Raw genomic sequence first — 15,399 nt, 5'->3', positions numbered from 1 at the left:
ACTTGTTCATATGTAGGGGACTTACTGTATGTGTCCAGGGTCCCGGCTGTCATGGTGATTCCTCAGAGAAAGGCAACACTGTACTTAAAAAAAAAAAGTGAAATTACCCCCAAACCACATTTACAGATATTGCTAAGTTAACCAGATTTTTCTGCTGTTATTGGAAGCATTTCCTACCATTTTATGGACAAATATTTGCACTTCTTATAAAGTCTCTTTGTCTTGGAAGGTGTATGCCTGTGGATGCTGGTTAGTTTTTAAACACTTTTGGTCTGGGCAGGTCCGTGCCTGCAAAACTCCACCAACTATTTCTACAAAGCACATGCCTTGTCACGCTCAACTCCATGACAAGTAAACCTCGGGCACAGCCATCCTGGAGAAGGTTCCAATCCCTGAGTAATAATTCTATAAGAGCCGGTGAATGTGTAACACCTGACTCGTGATCGCATGCTGTGGGGGACATGAGCTGGGTGCCTCCCCATGACTTTGACATTCAGGCTAAGCAATGTGAATAGCTGAGATTCTTACTGACTCTAAAATGAAAGTTCCCCACTGTTCAGCTCCTGAAAATTGACACATGCTTGCTAGATAAACTGTCGAAAATTGTTACCATACGGGAGTAACAGATAAGTTTTGAAGAAGCAAAATACATGGTGGAGGCAAGATTAAGCCCTATCAGATAATAAAATGCGTCATCAGTGGGTAATCATCCTAACCACTTGGGGCCCACAAGTACCAGATTTTCAGTTTTGAATAAGGCAGTGTTGCGATTCAGCAGGCAAGATAAAAAACACATGTCCAAACCTTTCTTTGGAGACTGAGGGGATAAAAGCTAGACTTCTGTGTTCCTTTCACTGAAATCCAGATGGATCCAAAATTAAAAGGCAAACCAGGAAGCCATCAAGCACTCCACAAAAAAAAAAAAAAAAAAAAAAAAATGGTGAATCAAAACATGCACTTAAAAGAAAACAAAATCAAACATACACTTAGAAGTTGGAGGAATCTCTTTCTAAGCAGAAAAACAGAACTCAGAAACTATGAGGGACAAACTTGATACATTTGAATTCTAAAGCTTGGATAGGATCAAAGAATCAAGAAGTCTAAAAAGCTGACGACTGAATGCATAGATTCCACTGAAGTGTTTTTTCTTCCTTCCTCCACTTCCAAAACTTATTCATTGTTGTTTCTTTCTTTCTTTCTTTAACATTTTCATGGTTGTTAAATAAGCTGGTCTCAACTTGCTTTTCAACAATGTCCCAGCTCTGGTAACAATTTTCTTTGTTGTGGTTGTTAACAATTTTTAAACAGCTGTCCGTTCTAATCTCTGTTATACAGATCCAGAAGGATTCAAAGCGGTGTGGTAGGGTCATTTTTTTTTAAAATTTCTGATCAAATTGTGAAACTTTTGTCATTTCTAATATTCGTAACGCAGATCCAGAAGGAGTCAAAGTGGTTCAGTGGGGTGAGTTTTTTTGTTTTTTGTTTTAGTTTCTGAGCAGAATTGTGAAATTTGTCATTTCTTACCACAAATGAGAAACTCACAAGCGAAATACTCTGAACTTGCCAACCTGAAGCCATCTAGAATAGAAAACCATTGTGCTCAAACGTGTTACCCAGGCATTTGTTACCAAGTTCTTAGGTCACAAGGCTGAATAAATCCTTAGCAGATGCTCTTGTCGGTTTTTGGAGCCTGAGGAATGTGAGAGGTGGCAGCTGCTGGATTAAACAATCTCACAGGCGCGGGTGTGCGGGTACTGGGCTGTTCCGTTTTATTCAGTGACAGATTTACAAGAGCAATCAGAGATGCAGAAAAAGGAAGAGGGAAAAAAAAGAAAAGAAAAGAGAATCACTGTGGCTGCTGCCAATAATATGGCCTTGGCTTCCAACACATTTTATTTTTAGGTTGTGGTGGTTTGGTTTTATTTAATAAGGAACCATATAAAGAAGAAAATGAGAAATGACCCATTAACCCACTGCTGAAATAGCCCCTGTGGACATTTAAAAATAAGGTAAGCACAGTGTTAGACATTCAAGCAGTGCAAAACTGAAAATAGAAAGCACCCACCCCATCACCCTTCTTCTCTACCTCCCCCAAAGCCAATGACCATAACACATTCTCATTTTTCCTTCTAAAAGAGAAGAAATGCTTATGAATATCTCAGCACATCTCTCTGTCTGTGTGTGTGCTGGTGTGTATGTAGATGTGTCTATGTCTATATGTCATATGTACATGTGTATAAGTGTATGTATATTTTTATGTGTATATAGATGCATATGTATTTATGTGTATTCATATGCATATACATGGTTGGGTATGTATACATGTATATGTGTGCATGTGTGTGTTCAACTGTATGCATTTATGTTGGTGTGATACGTGTGTGTGTGTGTGTGTGTGTTAACAGCAGAAGTAGCCAGACAACCATCTTCGTGTACGCTTGTATATCACACAGGATCTCTTAAGAAACATTAGCAGTTCCACTTTCCAGATGGACCCAGAATCCATCTACTTTTTTTTTACATGTATTTATTTACTTGTTTACTTAGGCTGTGTTGAGTCTTTGTGACGCCAAGGCTCCAGAGCACGCAGGCGCAGTAGTGGCAGCGCGTGGACTGTAGTTGTGGCTCACCGGCTTAGCTGTCCCTCGGTATGTAGGATCTTGGGGCTTCCCGGGTGGCGCTAGTGGTAAAGAACCCGCCTGCCAATGTAAGAGACATCAACAGACTCAGGCTCCATCCCTGCATCGGGAAGATCCCCTGGAGGTGGGCATGACATCCCACTCCAGTGTTCTTGCCTGGAGAGTGCCATGGACAGAGGAGCCTGGCGGGCTACAGTCCATAGGGTCGCACAGAATTGGACACGGCTGAAGCGATTTAGCACACACGCAGGTGTAGAATCTTAGTTCCCCGACCAGGAGATGAACTCAAGTCCCCTGCATTGGAAGGTGGATTCTTAACCACTGGACCATCAGGGAAGTTCCTTTAACTTTTATTATTATAATTAGAGTAATACTGAGAGTGCCAGTAGTTTTATCGCATGCATGCCTGCTCAGTTGCTCAGCCGTGTCCTACTTTTTTGTGACCTCATGGACTGTAGCCCACCAGGCTCCTCCGTCCATGGGATTTCCCAGGCAAAAATACTGGAGTGGGTTGCCATTTCTTTCTCCCTAGGGGGTCTTCCCAACCCAGGGATGGAACCCAAGTCTCCCGAATTGTCAGGCAAATTCTCTACTGCTGAGCCACCTGGGAAGTAAATGGACATCAGTCCACTGCAAAGAATAGAACCACAGGTCAAACTGCCTTAAATAAAATAAAATTGTCTTATAAAGGGACTTTTCGGTTTCCCTGACAGCTCAGTTGGTAAAGAATCCACCTGAAATGCAGGAGACCCTGGTTCAATTCCTGGGTTGGGAAGGGATAGGCTATCCACTCCAGTATTCTTGGGCTTCCTTCGTGGCTCAGCTGGTAAGGAATCCACCTGCAACTCGGGATACCTGGGTTGGGAAGATCCCCTGGAGAAGGGAAAGTCTACCCACTCCAGTATTCTGGCCTAGATAATTCCATGGACTGTATAGTCTATGGGGTCACAAACAGTTGGACATGACCGAGTGACTTTCACTAGAAAGGGATTTTTTATAATTCAAGGATAGTTTGATTTCATGCATGGCAGAATCCACGCAGTGAGCAATGGCCTCAGAGAATCGGTCTCCCTCTGTCTCTAGAGTTTTTTGGGGGTGTTGGCTGTATTCACAGCACAGTTCTAGCAACTCTGGGCTTCTGTCCTCCCAGATTCATCCAGGGGAAAGAGGAAAAAGAGACCCCTCTCTGAGTCACTCTGGGAAAAGTCCCAGGTTGAGTTGTTCTTGACTGAGTGGGTTGTGTGCTGACCCTGGGACCAGATATAGAGTTCATGCAGTGGGAATAACAGGGAGGAGATGGCGAGAGGCATGGTTTCCTGAGGAACATGAAGGTAGTGGTTCTAAAACAGATGCTAGCTAGACCAACATCCCATTTCACTGCATCATCATCATTATTATATTATCTGTAATTGTGTTTTATATTATTGTTTTAGGATTGTGCAGCATGACAGAGATTCCTAGTAGTTCTGCAAACCCAATTCCTTCTTTTGCTGTGCACACCTCTGGAAGACACTTTCCTAGCCTCCTTTGCATTTAAGTGTGACCACATGGCTGAGTTCTAAGCCACGGGACATGAATGGAAGGGAATTTAAACCTCCTGCCTATGATTTTCTAAATCTGTTCCTCTTTCAAGCCAGCTTGAACAGAGATGACCCCCAGAACCTAAGAAGCCAAATGTTGAACATGGGGGAGCCAGAAGGTGAAAGGAACTCGGGTTCTTGGGAGTTCCTTGAACACCTTGAGGAAAATCACCTGCAGTGAAGAACAACCATGACTACCTGAGCAAGAATAAATTCCTAACATTGTTTGAGTCATTAGACATTTGGGGGTTTGTTTGTTACAGCAGATAATGTTACCCTGACTGACTGATACAACAGGAGAAATGAAGTTTATGGTTTCCCCAGGTGAAGTCTACCTCATAGAAAGATACATATTCCTTTCCCAGCTCTGGACCTACAAGTCACAGGTAGATTCTGGTGTAAAATTCATAGAGTCTCTTTCCAGCGAAGACTGATAGCAAACATTTCCCCTATGTATTGACTGCACCGAAGAGGCTGTATTTATTAGGCTATTTTACTTTTAGTCTAGACGCTTAGGATTCTGTTTTTAATTTTTAGTTGGAGGATAATTGCTTTACAGTGTTCTGTTGGTTTCTGCCATACAACGAAGTGAATCAGCCGTAAGTATACCTGTTTTCCCTCTTTCTTAAGTCTCCCTCCCACCCCAGGCTTCTGTTTTTAAAAAGCTGAATTGGCTCTTTGAAATACAATGTGGGCAGAGCAGGGTGGTTTTATTGTTTGTTGGCACTTTTAGGACAACTGGGAATGTAAGTGGTTCTGTCTCTGACTCTGTCCTTTCTGCATGTCTCTGCCTGTTGGCTTTATCTTTTGAATCTGAGGCCAATTTTTGTTTTTCAGGAGAAGCTCCTGGCACATTCTAAGTTCACATTCCCCAAATTCTTTTTTCCAAAGAAGAATTGAGGCTGTCTCTCTCTGGTCTTAAGGTCTGAGAGCCTGCCCCCTCCTGTACTTCTGTCTGAGCACCTCCAACAACTGTCTGGGTAATGCTGGGTTTCAGCCCATGGCTCTCTGGGCCAGTTTCTCTGCAGTAAAGAAAGTGTTCGATGGCAAATACTAGGACATGATGATATCAATAAATAGGTACTTATTTTTCTCACATAACACAAAATCTGGAAGAAGGTAATTTCAGGTGTTGGTCCAGTGACATCTGATGTCCCAGGTTCTTGATATTTCTTCCTCAGCATCCCTTAGACTGTTGATTTTCATGGTCATGACTCTTGCCTCATGACCACAGAATAGCTGCCACAACTCTGACCATCACATCTACAGTCAAGGTAGGAAGATCCTTGTTATCAGGGACACAAAGGTTTACCAGAAGCTTCCCAGCTGACTTCTGCTTTCATCTCTTTGGCCATAATGGTGTCACGCGACTGTGAGTAGAAGTCAAGAATGCTGGAAAAATGAGTCCCTGACTTTCAGCCTCAAAACCAGAGATGGGTAGTGAAGAAAGGGGCAGGGAACAATTGTTGGGCTACCATAGTAACCACTGGAGTCCAGTGTCATGACTGTGATGAATAAGGTAGTGTGACAGAAGGAAACAGAAGGTTCTGTGAGGGGTAAGGATGATTCTTCTCTCTGGGGACTAGGATTTACAGCCATGGTAAGCTGTGACTCTGAAATCTTCTGTGACAAGGGAGAAATAACAGCAACAACAATAATAATGCAACAGTAATAATTAGAGTCTAACATATGTGCCAGGCACCTGCTCTACAAACACAGCCTCGGTTATTGCGCCAACAAACCCTATTATTATTCCTGTGATTGTAGCTTGACTGGGATCACAGATTTACTCTTATTCCTCGAAGTGTGTTCCCCACTCAGCAGCCAGAAGGAATCTTTAAAACTGAAGTCAGATTATGTCTCTCTTTAGCTCACTCCCAATAAAAGCCAGAACCCTTGGGCCTTCCCTGGTGGTCCAGTGGTTAAGACTTTGCATTTCCAATGCAGGGGACATAGGTTTGATCCCTGGTTGAGGAACTAAGATCCCACATGCCACAGCCAAAAGATTTTTTTAAAGCTAGAGACCTTGCCTTGGACCCAAAGCCTCAGACAATCTGCTTTTCCTCCACCTGCCATCTCTCTGACCCTATTTCCCCCTACTTCTCACTGCCAGCCACACTAGCCTTGTTGCTTTTTTCTCTTGAAAACTCCAGGCGTGCTCCTACCCCAGGGCCTTTGTACTTGCTAAAACCTTCTGCCAAGATTCTTTCCTGATTTCCAAAAGAATTGTTCTCTCACCTCTTTCAGGTCTCTACTGAAATGTCCCTTTCTCCACAAAGGTTCCCTGACCCAGTCCCCAGCTCTGTCAAGCCCCTTTCTTGATTTGTTAGCTAACTGGCCCTCACCACCATCTTATTGCCCATAGAGTTTATTCATTTCTTTTGTTTTTTTCTCCTTCTCTAGAATGGAGATGGTCCCTGATGGTCCAGTGGCTAAGATTCCACGTTCCCAATGCAGGGGGACCAGGGGTCACGACTAAAAACCCTGCATGCAGCGACAAAGATCCTGTGTGTTGCACCTAAGACCTGGTGCAGCTGAATAAACATATAAAGGCTTCCCTGGTGGCTCAGATGGTAAAGAAGCCGCCTGCAGTGCAGGAGACCTGGGTTTGATCCCTGGGTCAGGAAGATCCCCGGGAGAAGACAATGGCTACCCACTCTGGTATTGTTGCCTGGAGAATCCCATGGACAGAGGAGCCTGGTGGGCTACAGTCCACATGGTCACCAAGAGTTGGACACAACTATGCTGTGATGACTCAGTTATCCCCAATTTACAGACTGAGAAATTGAGGTCCTAGGAGATGAAGAAACTTGCTCTACCAAGTTTCTGCTATGGTAGTAAATTACTGTAAATTCATTCAAAGGACTGATGCTGAAGCTAAAACTCCAATACTTTGGCCACCTGATGCAAAGAGCCGGCTCACTGGAAAAGACCCTGATGCTGGGAAAGATTGAAGGCAAAAGGAGAGGGAAGAAGGTGGCAGAGAAGGAGATGGTTAGGCAGCATCAGCGATTCAATGGACATGAATTTGAGCAAGCTCCAGGAGTCAGTAGAGGACAGGGGCCTGGCATGCTATAGTCCATGGGGTAACAAAGAGTCGGACACCAAGTAGCCACTGAACAACAATAGCGAAAAATCACCACAAACTCAGCAGCTTAACACAGCACACATTCATTGTCTTAAGTCCTGGAGGTGAGAGGTCTGTGCAGGTCAACAGGGCCGCGTTCCTTATGGCGCTCTGGGCACCAATCACTTTCCTGCCTTTTCTAGTGTACAGGGTCCGCCTGCACTCCTTGGCCCAGGCCCTTTCTTGCATCACTTGGAACTTGGCTTCCCTCCTTCTCTGCCTCTGACTCTCCTGCCTCGCTCTTTTCTTTACAAGGAATCTTCTCGATTCTGTTGGGTATCCACCTGGATAATCCAGGTTCCTCTCTCCATCTCAAGATCCTTAACTTGGTCACATCTATGAAGTCCTTTGCCACAGGAAGTGACACGCTTGCAGGATCAGCATAGCAACTGGCGTTGGGGGACATTATTCAGCCCTCCACAGAGCCTCAAGTTACATCCAGAAACTTGGATGTAATTTGCAGCGCTGACATTCAAATTCCCATCTGGCTGACTCCAGAGTCCCAGGCCTATCTTACTCGCCAGAACCGTGGGCGGGGACCCTCCACAGCCCCACCCCCACTCCTGTCCCCACTGTTCCCCCCCACCCATCCCCACCCCTACCCAGTCCCGGGGGTTCAAAGCGAAGCTTCCAAATTCTGGGCCCCGCGTTCCCTCCGTTCCCTCCGTCCCCACAGCTCCCCACCCGCAGCCAGTGGGCTCTGCTCCTGGAGCGGAACTTGTTTCCTTTGGACCTCGGCCTGTGGACACCCTTCCAGGCCCTTCCCTCGCCCTCGGCCTGGGGACGTGCTGGTTCAGAGCTCTGCTCCAACGGCACCAGGTGGGCGGGTTGGAAGGAGCAACGAGCCAGACGGCGCCAGGTTCCAAGGCCCAGAGCGCAGGGAGGATTTGCAGATGGGCTGGGTCCTGGGGCCCCCCACCCCCGAGCCTGCTCTTCGTCCAGATGCCATGGCCTGCCACCAGGCAGGGAGAGCTCCCACAGCCAGCTTCCCCAATTTCACAGAAAACCCGGGACCACAAACCTCAGACGCATAACCCTCCTGTTTTTCTAGAAAGTTTTCCTCTCCAAGACTGTGGCTGGTGATTCTCCGCTGTCCTCGAACCTCCAAGTGTCCCCACCGAGCCCGAATCCCAAGCTGCTGAGTGCGCATCTTCCTTTATTAAGAACAGAGGCGAGACAGGCAGAAGTATTATGGGGTAGGGTTTGAGTCCGGATTCTGCAGCCTAACTGCCCAACTCTGGGAAGACTTGCCTCTTACCAGCTGTGTGACCCTGGGGAAGACACTTCCCCTCTTTGGGCCTCAGTGTTCTCATCTGCAAGATGGGGATGAAATTATAACCATATCTTTCTCTGATGATTTTTTCCACAAATAAAACGAGTCATATTTGTAAATTGCTTAGGACAGGGTCTGCTGTGTGAGCACTATATAAATTTTTATTTAAAAATTAAATTAAATTAAAATTTGCTTCTTTAGATCCTCAGCCTGAAGTTCACCTTTCCCAACATTTACTTGCCTTTCTCTTCTGTTCTTGGAGGAAATGGCCACACTTCCACCAAAAGTCAGTCCCTTCTCTGCAAGGGGGTCCCCGTCTCCCCTACTCGGGGAAGGTTCCATCTCGCGCTAACCTGTTTAACAATCTCTCTTGCGTAATTTCTTGTTTTTTTAGACTCCCTTCCTGACCCCCACCTCCAGCTACTACCTCTCCTCTCCTTTAAAAAAAAAAAATTTGGCATGCTCGGAAACATGTGAGATCTTAGCTGCTTGACCAAGGATCGAACCTGCTCCCCTCAATGTGTAAGCCACTGGACTGCCGGGAAGTCCCTCCCCTGTTTTAAACACCTTCAAAGAACCGCCATCCTTGGGTTTACTCTTCCAATCCTCTGTATCTGATTCCTGTCCCCACTTCTCAAACGGGATAACTCATACCAAGGTGCAAGGGCTTCCATTGTGTAAAGTCCACAAAACAGCTGCTTCTCTGCCCTTATCTGGCTGTCCTCCCCTTCCCCCAAATCCTCTCTGCTCTGTGCTGGTTGAATTCTTACTTTGAAATAATTTCAAGCTTACAGTTGAGGTGCAAACCGGGACTAAGAACTGCATCCCTGTAATTTTCTGCCATGTATAAATCATCATTCCCTCTCTCGCTCTTTCTCCCCAGCCCTCCCTTTTTCTTCCTTTTAGGAGATGTGTCCCTCCCCTCAAAATGATATATTGAAGTCTTGAAGTCATAATCCCCAGTCGCTCAGAATGTGAACTTATTTGGAAACAGTGGTTGCAGACAGAATCAGTTGAGATGAAGTCTTACTGGAGTAGAACGGACTCCGAATCCCATGTGACTGGTGTCCTGGAAGAAGACAGTCACGTGCACCAAGACCGAGGCACACGTGACAGGGGGAGGAAGGGGAGTTGTGCAGCTGTAAGCCAAAGAAAGCCAAGGCTTGTCAGCAAACCACCGGAAGCAGACTTCCCTGGTGGTCTGGTGGTTAAGAGTCTGCCTTCCAATGCAGGGGCTGCAGGTTCAGTCCTTGGTTGGGGAACTAAGATCCACTGGCTGGCAGCATGCATGTTAAGTCACTTCAGTCATGTCTGACTCTTTGTGACTCTTTGGACTGTAAGCCCACCAAGCTCCTCTGTCCGTGGGGTTCTCCAGGCAAGAATCCTGGAGGGGGTTGCCGTGTTCTCCTCCAGGGGATCTTCCGGATCCAGAATTTGAACTGGTGTCACCGCAACTAGAGAAACCCTGGAGCGTCCCGGCTCGAGAAATCTGATGCGCCTTGACGAAGACTCAGTGCAGCCTAAATAAATAGTAAAATAAAAAGATATAAATTAAAAAATCACCAAAAGCTAGAAAGAGGTAAGGAGGCAAGAATGACTTCCCCTAGAAGTTGCAGAAGCATGACCCTGTCAATTTCAGACTTTCGGTCTCAGAAAAGTGAATGAATAGACTTCTGTTGTTTTACGCTATCCTGATTGTGGCATTTTGATACGGCAGCCCTAGGAAACCGACACACTCCATTCCCCATCCTTTTCTCTATATGTAGTATTTTTTTTCAGAGCCTTTTGAGAATAAGTTGCATACATCATGCTTCTTTACCTCTCAACATGTCAGTGTTCCTTCCCTAAAAATAAGAGGGACTTTTTCTCACACAACCATGGGAGTTATCAAAAATCAGGAAATTCAGGACTTCCCTGATGGTCCGGTGGTTAAGATTTCACACCCCCAGTGCAGGGGCTACAAGTTTGATCCTTGGTCCGGGAGCTAAGATCTCACATGCCACTCGGCAAAGACTAAAAATAAAAGTAAATGAAATAAAAGAGAGTAAAATCTAAATTAAAAACTATTTTTTTGACTAGACCAGAACCACCAAGCTCTAACCAGATTCTCTTCATCGGGGTTGAGACCCGGGAGCTTCCAAGATGCCGGCTTACCACTCTTCCCTCATGCACCCTGACACCAAACTCATTGGAAACATGGCACTGTTGCCCATCAGAAGTCAGTTCAAAGGACCTGCCCCTAGAGAGACAAAGAGACAGATATTGTGGATGAAGCTATCTATTACTTTAAGGCCAATGTCTTCTTCAAAAACTATGAAATTAAGAATGAAGCCGATAGGACCTTGATATATATAACTCTCTACATTTCTGAGTGTCTAAAGAAACTCCAAAAGTGCAATTCTAAAAGCCAAGGCGAGAAAGAAATGTATACACTGGGAATCACTAATTTTCCCATTCCTGGGGAGCCTGGTTTTCCACTTAATACCATTTACGCCAAACCTGCAAACAAACAGGAAAATGCAGTGATGAGGGCCTACTTACAACAGCTGAGGCAAGAGACTGGACTGAGATTTTGTGAGAAAGTTTTTGACTCTCAGAATGATAAACCCAGCAAGTGGTGGACTTGCTTTGTGAAGGGACAATTCATGAACAAGAGTCTTTCAGGAGCTGGACAATAAAGACAGCCTTGGGCAGACACTGTCTCCACAGCTGTGGGCAGCATTTACAGAAAAATGTACACAGTTCTTTGCTTTTGTTTCCTAAAGTTTTAAAGCTTTATACAGCGGAGAGAAGAGCGTGTGTCTTTACTTGAAGAGCTCTTTATCAAGAATTTGGGGTGGGATGGGTGGGGGAGAATGAGTTGCTGACTGGTGATTTGAAATGTCTGCAGTATTAAGCTAGTGCTTAATAAATAATGATAAAGAAAAAAATTACTTTTTAGAAATTCAGGAAGTTCAACATTAGCACATGCTTATCCAATCCAAAGTCCATATTCAGTCTCGTCATATCCTTTCCAGAAACTGTATTTTTCCAGCCTGAGATGGCATGTGAGACCGGAAGTTGAACTCAGTCGTCTCTTTCTCAGCTCCTTCACTCTGGAGCCCTTCCCGTCTTTCCTGGATGTTTGTGACCCTGACACTTTGAAAAGAGCAGGCCTCTTTTGTGCAGTGACCCTGCGTGTGGGTTTGTCTGGTGTCTCCTGGGGATCAGATGTGTTTTTGGCAGGAATTCCCCGAAAGTGATTCCCTGGACGTGTCCTCCTTGCTCTGTCATTGCAAGGGCACCTGATTTCAGTATATTCTACCACTGGGGATATTCGCTTTGATTACTGGATTAAAGTGGCATCTGCTAGGTTGCTCTGGCATGAATCATTACTTCTCTCTTTGTAACTCCCCCCTTAGCTTTAAACACACACACCTTGCTTTATTATGTAAGCAGTACATCTTGAGGATTTCAGTACATTGTTTCCTAGAAAGGGAATCTTGCCATACCAGCAAAGAGAACTCTCCTGCTTTTGTTTAACATGTGTGTGTCTCCCATTATAAGGATGTACCATGATTTGCTAAACAGTCTATAAATGGATGGTGGTGGTGGTTTAGTCTCTTAAGTCAACTCTTGTGACTCCAAGAACTGTAGCCCACCAGGCTTCTCTGTCCATGGAATTCTCCAGGCAAGAATACGGGAGTGGGTTGCCATGCCCTTCTCCAGGAGATCTTCCCAACCCAGGGATCAAACCTGGGTCTTCTGCATTGCAAACAGATTTTTTTTTTTTTACCGACTAAGCCACCAGGGAAGCCCTTATAAATGGATATTTGGGCCAGTTCCAGTCTTTTGCTACTCCTTTCTTTGTTCTTCAGATACACACTCTTGGGGTTCTCCTGCCCCCTCCCTTCTGGCACAATCCTTAATCCTTTCTCTTAATTTCTCCTCTTCTGCCTGACATTGATACACTATTTTCTCTCCTTTCTTCACACTCTCTCTCTAGATGATCTCACCCTGCTTCTCAGCTTAAAATTCCTCCCATGTGCCAATGACTTCTAAATTTATATCCCCACCCCATCTCCTCCCTCCACTCCAGGCTTGTATGTCTAACTCTGTTCGGATGTCTGCGAGGCATATCAAATTTAAGAACCCACCCAAACAGAATTCCTGACCTCATAGCTCATTTCTCCCTAGAGTTTCCCCATCGTAGTGAATAGACCCACCAACATTCTAAACATTTGAGCCAAAGATAGTTATTTAAATTTTTTTAAATTGAGGTACGATTCATGTAATATAAAGTTAACCATTTTTAAGCAGGAATAAAGTGTGGAAGTGTTAGTTGCTCAGTCGTGTCCGACTCTTTGCAACCCCATGGACTGTAGTCCACCAGGCTACTCTGTCCATGGGATTGTCCAGGTAAGCATAGTGGAGTGGGTTGCCATTCCCTTCTCCAGGGGATCTTCCCGACCCAGAGATTGAACCTGGGTCTCCTGCGCTGCAGGCGAATACTTTACCATCTGAGCCACCAGAGAAGCCCTATCACTTTCATTGTTAAGCATATATTACTTGTATTTATTTTTAGGATACTTTATCTTTTGCTGTGCTGAGTCTTCGTTGCTTCTAGGACTTCTCTCTAGCTGCAGCAAGCAGGGACTGTTCTCCATGTAGTGTGTGGGTTTCTCATTGCAGCTGCTGCTTTGCAGAGCAAGGGCGTTAGGGCTTCAGTAATCATGGTTCTGGGCCCCAGAGCAGGGGCTTAGTGGTTGTGGACAAGGGCTTCATTGCTTTGGGGCATGTGGCATCCTCCTGCACCAGGGAGCAAACCTCCTTCTGGCAGGAAGACTCTTCACCACTGAGCTACTAGGGAAGCCTTGAAAGTAACCATTTTAAAGTGTACACGAGTGGCATTTAGTACCACCGTCACAATGCTGTGCAAACATCACCTCTATGGAGTCCAAGAATTGTCTTCACCCCCAAAGGAAATCTGATGCTGATTAAGCAGTCACTCCTCATTCCCTCCTCCCTCAATCCCTGGCACCTGCTAATCAATTTTCTATCTCTACAGCTTTACTTATTTACTTATCTCTTACTTTATTTACTTATCTCTACCTTTACTTATTTTGGAGATTTTTTTTTTTTTACTGCACGGCAGGCATGCAGGATCTTCTCTGACCAAGAACTGAACCCATGACCCCACATTGGGAGCACAGAGTCTTAACCACTGGACCACCAGGGAAGTCCTGGAGATTTTACATAAATGGAATCATACACATGTGGTGTTTTGTGTGTGGCTTCTTTGACTTAGCATAGTGTCTTCAAGGCTTATCAATGTTAAAGCATGTATCAGAATTCCATTCCTTCCTTTGGCTGAACAATATTCCATTTTATGGCTATACCATACAACATTGTAAATAAACTATATTTCAATTTTGTTTTAAGTGGTTTAAAAAATTAAATGACAGATGCAGGGCTTAGAATGTTGTCTGGCACGGAGCATACCCTATGTAAGTGACGGCAATGATGCCTTTTAAAAACAATATTGTTTAAAAAAATAAAATAAATTAAAAACAACATTGTTCTTGTGGTTATTATATGTGTCTTTCAAGATCCCTTCCAGTGTCACCTCCTCCAGGAAGCCTTCCCGGGTGAGTCCAGATAGGATCAGTTGCTCAGATTTCCCCAGAATATTTTATTTAGTTCTTTCTTTAAACCTCAGCAAAACATGTCCCAATTATTATACTCTGTATTCTACACCCCACACCAAGGATCAGAATATTATATTTGTGATAATTATAGTGTTTCTCTCCCTGGCTGTAAACAGGCTGGCCTGGCCAGTCATAACCACTGGATTAAACTCCTAAAAGCAGAGCTTGTTTGATTCACTCAAGTATGCCCAACACGTCGCCTGGAGACGGGAACAGGGAGACTTCTCAGGCAATATTGGTGGATCCAATAAATGAACCATTCTGTCCCCTCTCTCTCAACTTGGAATGTGCATAAACCCAGAGATATGCAATGGTGCCCCAAGGATTCATAAATTCATGGCAAACAAAGTTTTTTGCAAGGAGTTTATTAGAAATATCTTTGTTACAAGTCTCTTTTCCCCCCAGTTTTATTGAAAAATAATTGACATACATCATTGTGTAAGTTTTGGATTTCCCTTGTGACTCAGATGGTAAAGAATCTGCCTGCAATTGGGAGACCTGGGTTTGATCCCTGGGTCGGGAAGATCCTCTGGAGGAGGGCATGGCAACCCACTCCAGTATTCTTGCCTAGAGAATTCCATGGACAGAGGAGCCTGGTGGGCTACAGTCCACGGGGTCACAAAGAGTTGGACACGACTGAGCGACACACACACTGAATAAGTTGAAGGTGTATTGTGAAATACTTACCTGTATTGTGAAATGATTACCACAGTAATTTCAGCCAATATCCACCTCTTCTCAATAAAAAGAAAAGAAGGAAAAGAAAAAGGAAAAAAAATTTCTCTCCTTGTGTTGAGAACTCTTAGAATTCTTTTTTTAAAAAATTGTCTATTTATTTGGCTGCACTGAGTCTTAGTTGGGGCAGGCAGGATTTTCGTTGCAAATGAAAGATCTTCACTGTGACATGCAGGATCTTTTTAGTTGAACACACTTGTTCCTGGACTTCCTGGTGGCCCAGTGGTCCAGTGTTCCCACGGCAGAGAGCACAGGTTCAATCCCGCTTGGGATGGCACATGCCACTGTGGCCCAGGAGGGAAAAAGAAAAAAAAAGGTATTTTTGTTCTCCTTGATTCATGTTTTGTACAAGGAAAAG

At 44.6% G+C, this 15,399-nt stretch overlaps 1 pseudogene; it reads left to right on the top strand.

Annotated features, from left to right (window-relative positions):
- The first annotated feature begins 10,671 nt into the window (after positions 1-10,671).
- Positions 10,672-11,384, top strand: LOC110139877 (actin-related protein 2/3 complex subunit 3 pseudogene; annotated as a pseudogene).
- Positions 11,385-15,399: the final 4,015 nt, after the last annotated feature.

This window comes from Odocoileus virginianus, chromosome 20, assembly GCF_023699985.2.
Source record: "Odocoileus virginianus isolate 20LAN1187 ecotype Illinois chromosome 20, Ovbor_1.2, whole genome shotgun sequence".
Lineage (NCBI taxonomy): Eukaryota > Metazoa > Chordata > Mammalia > Artiodactyla > Cervidae > Odocoileus > Odocoileus virginianus.
Note: the sequence above shows the minus strand (reverse complement) of the source record. Positions and strands in the feature narration are given on the sequence as shown.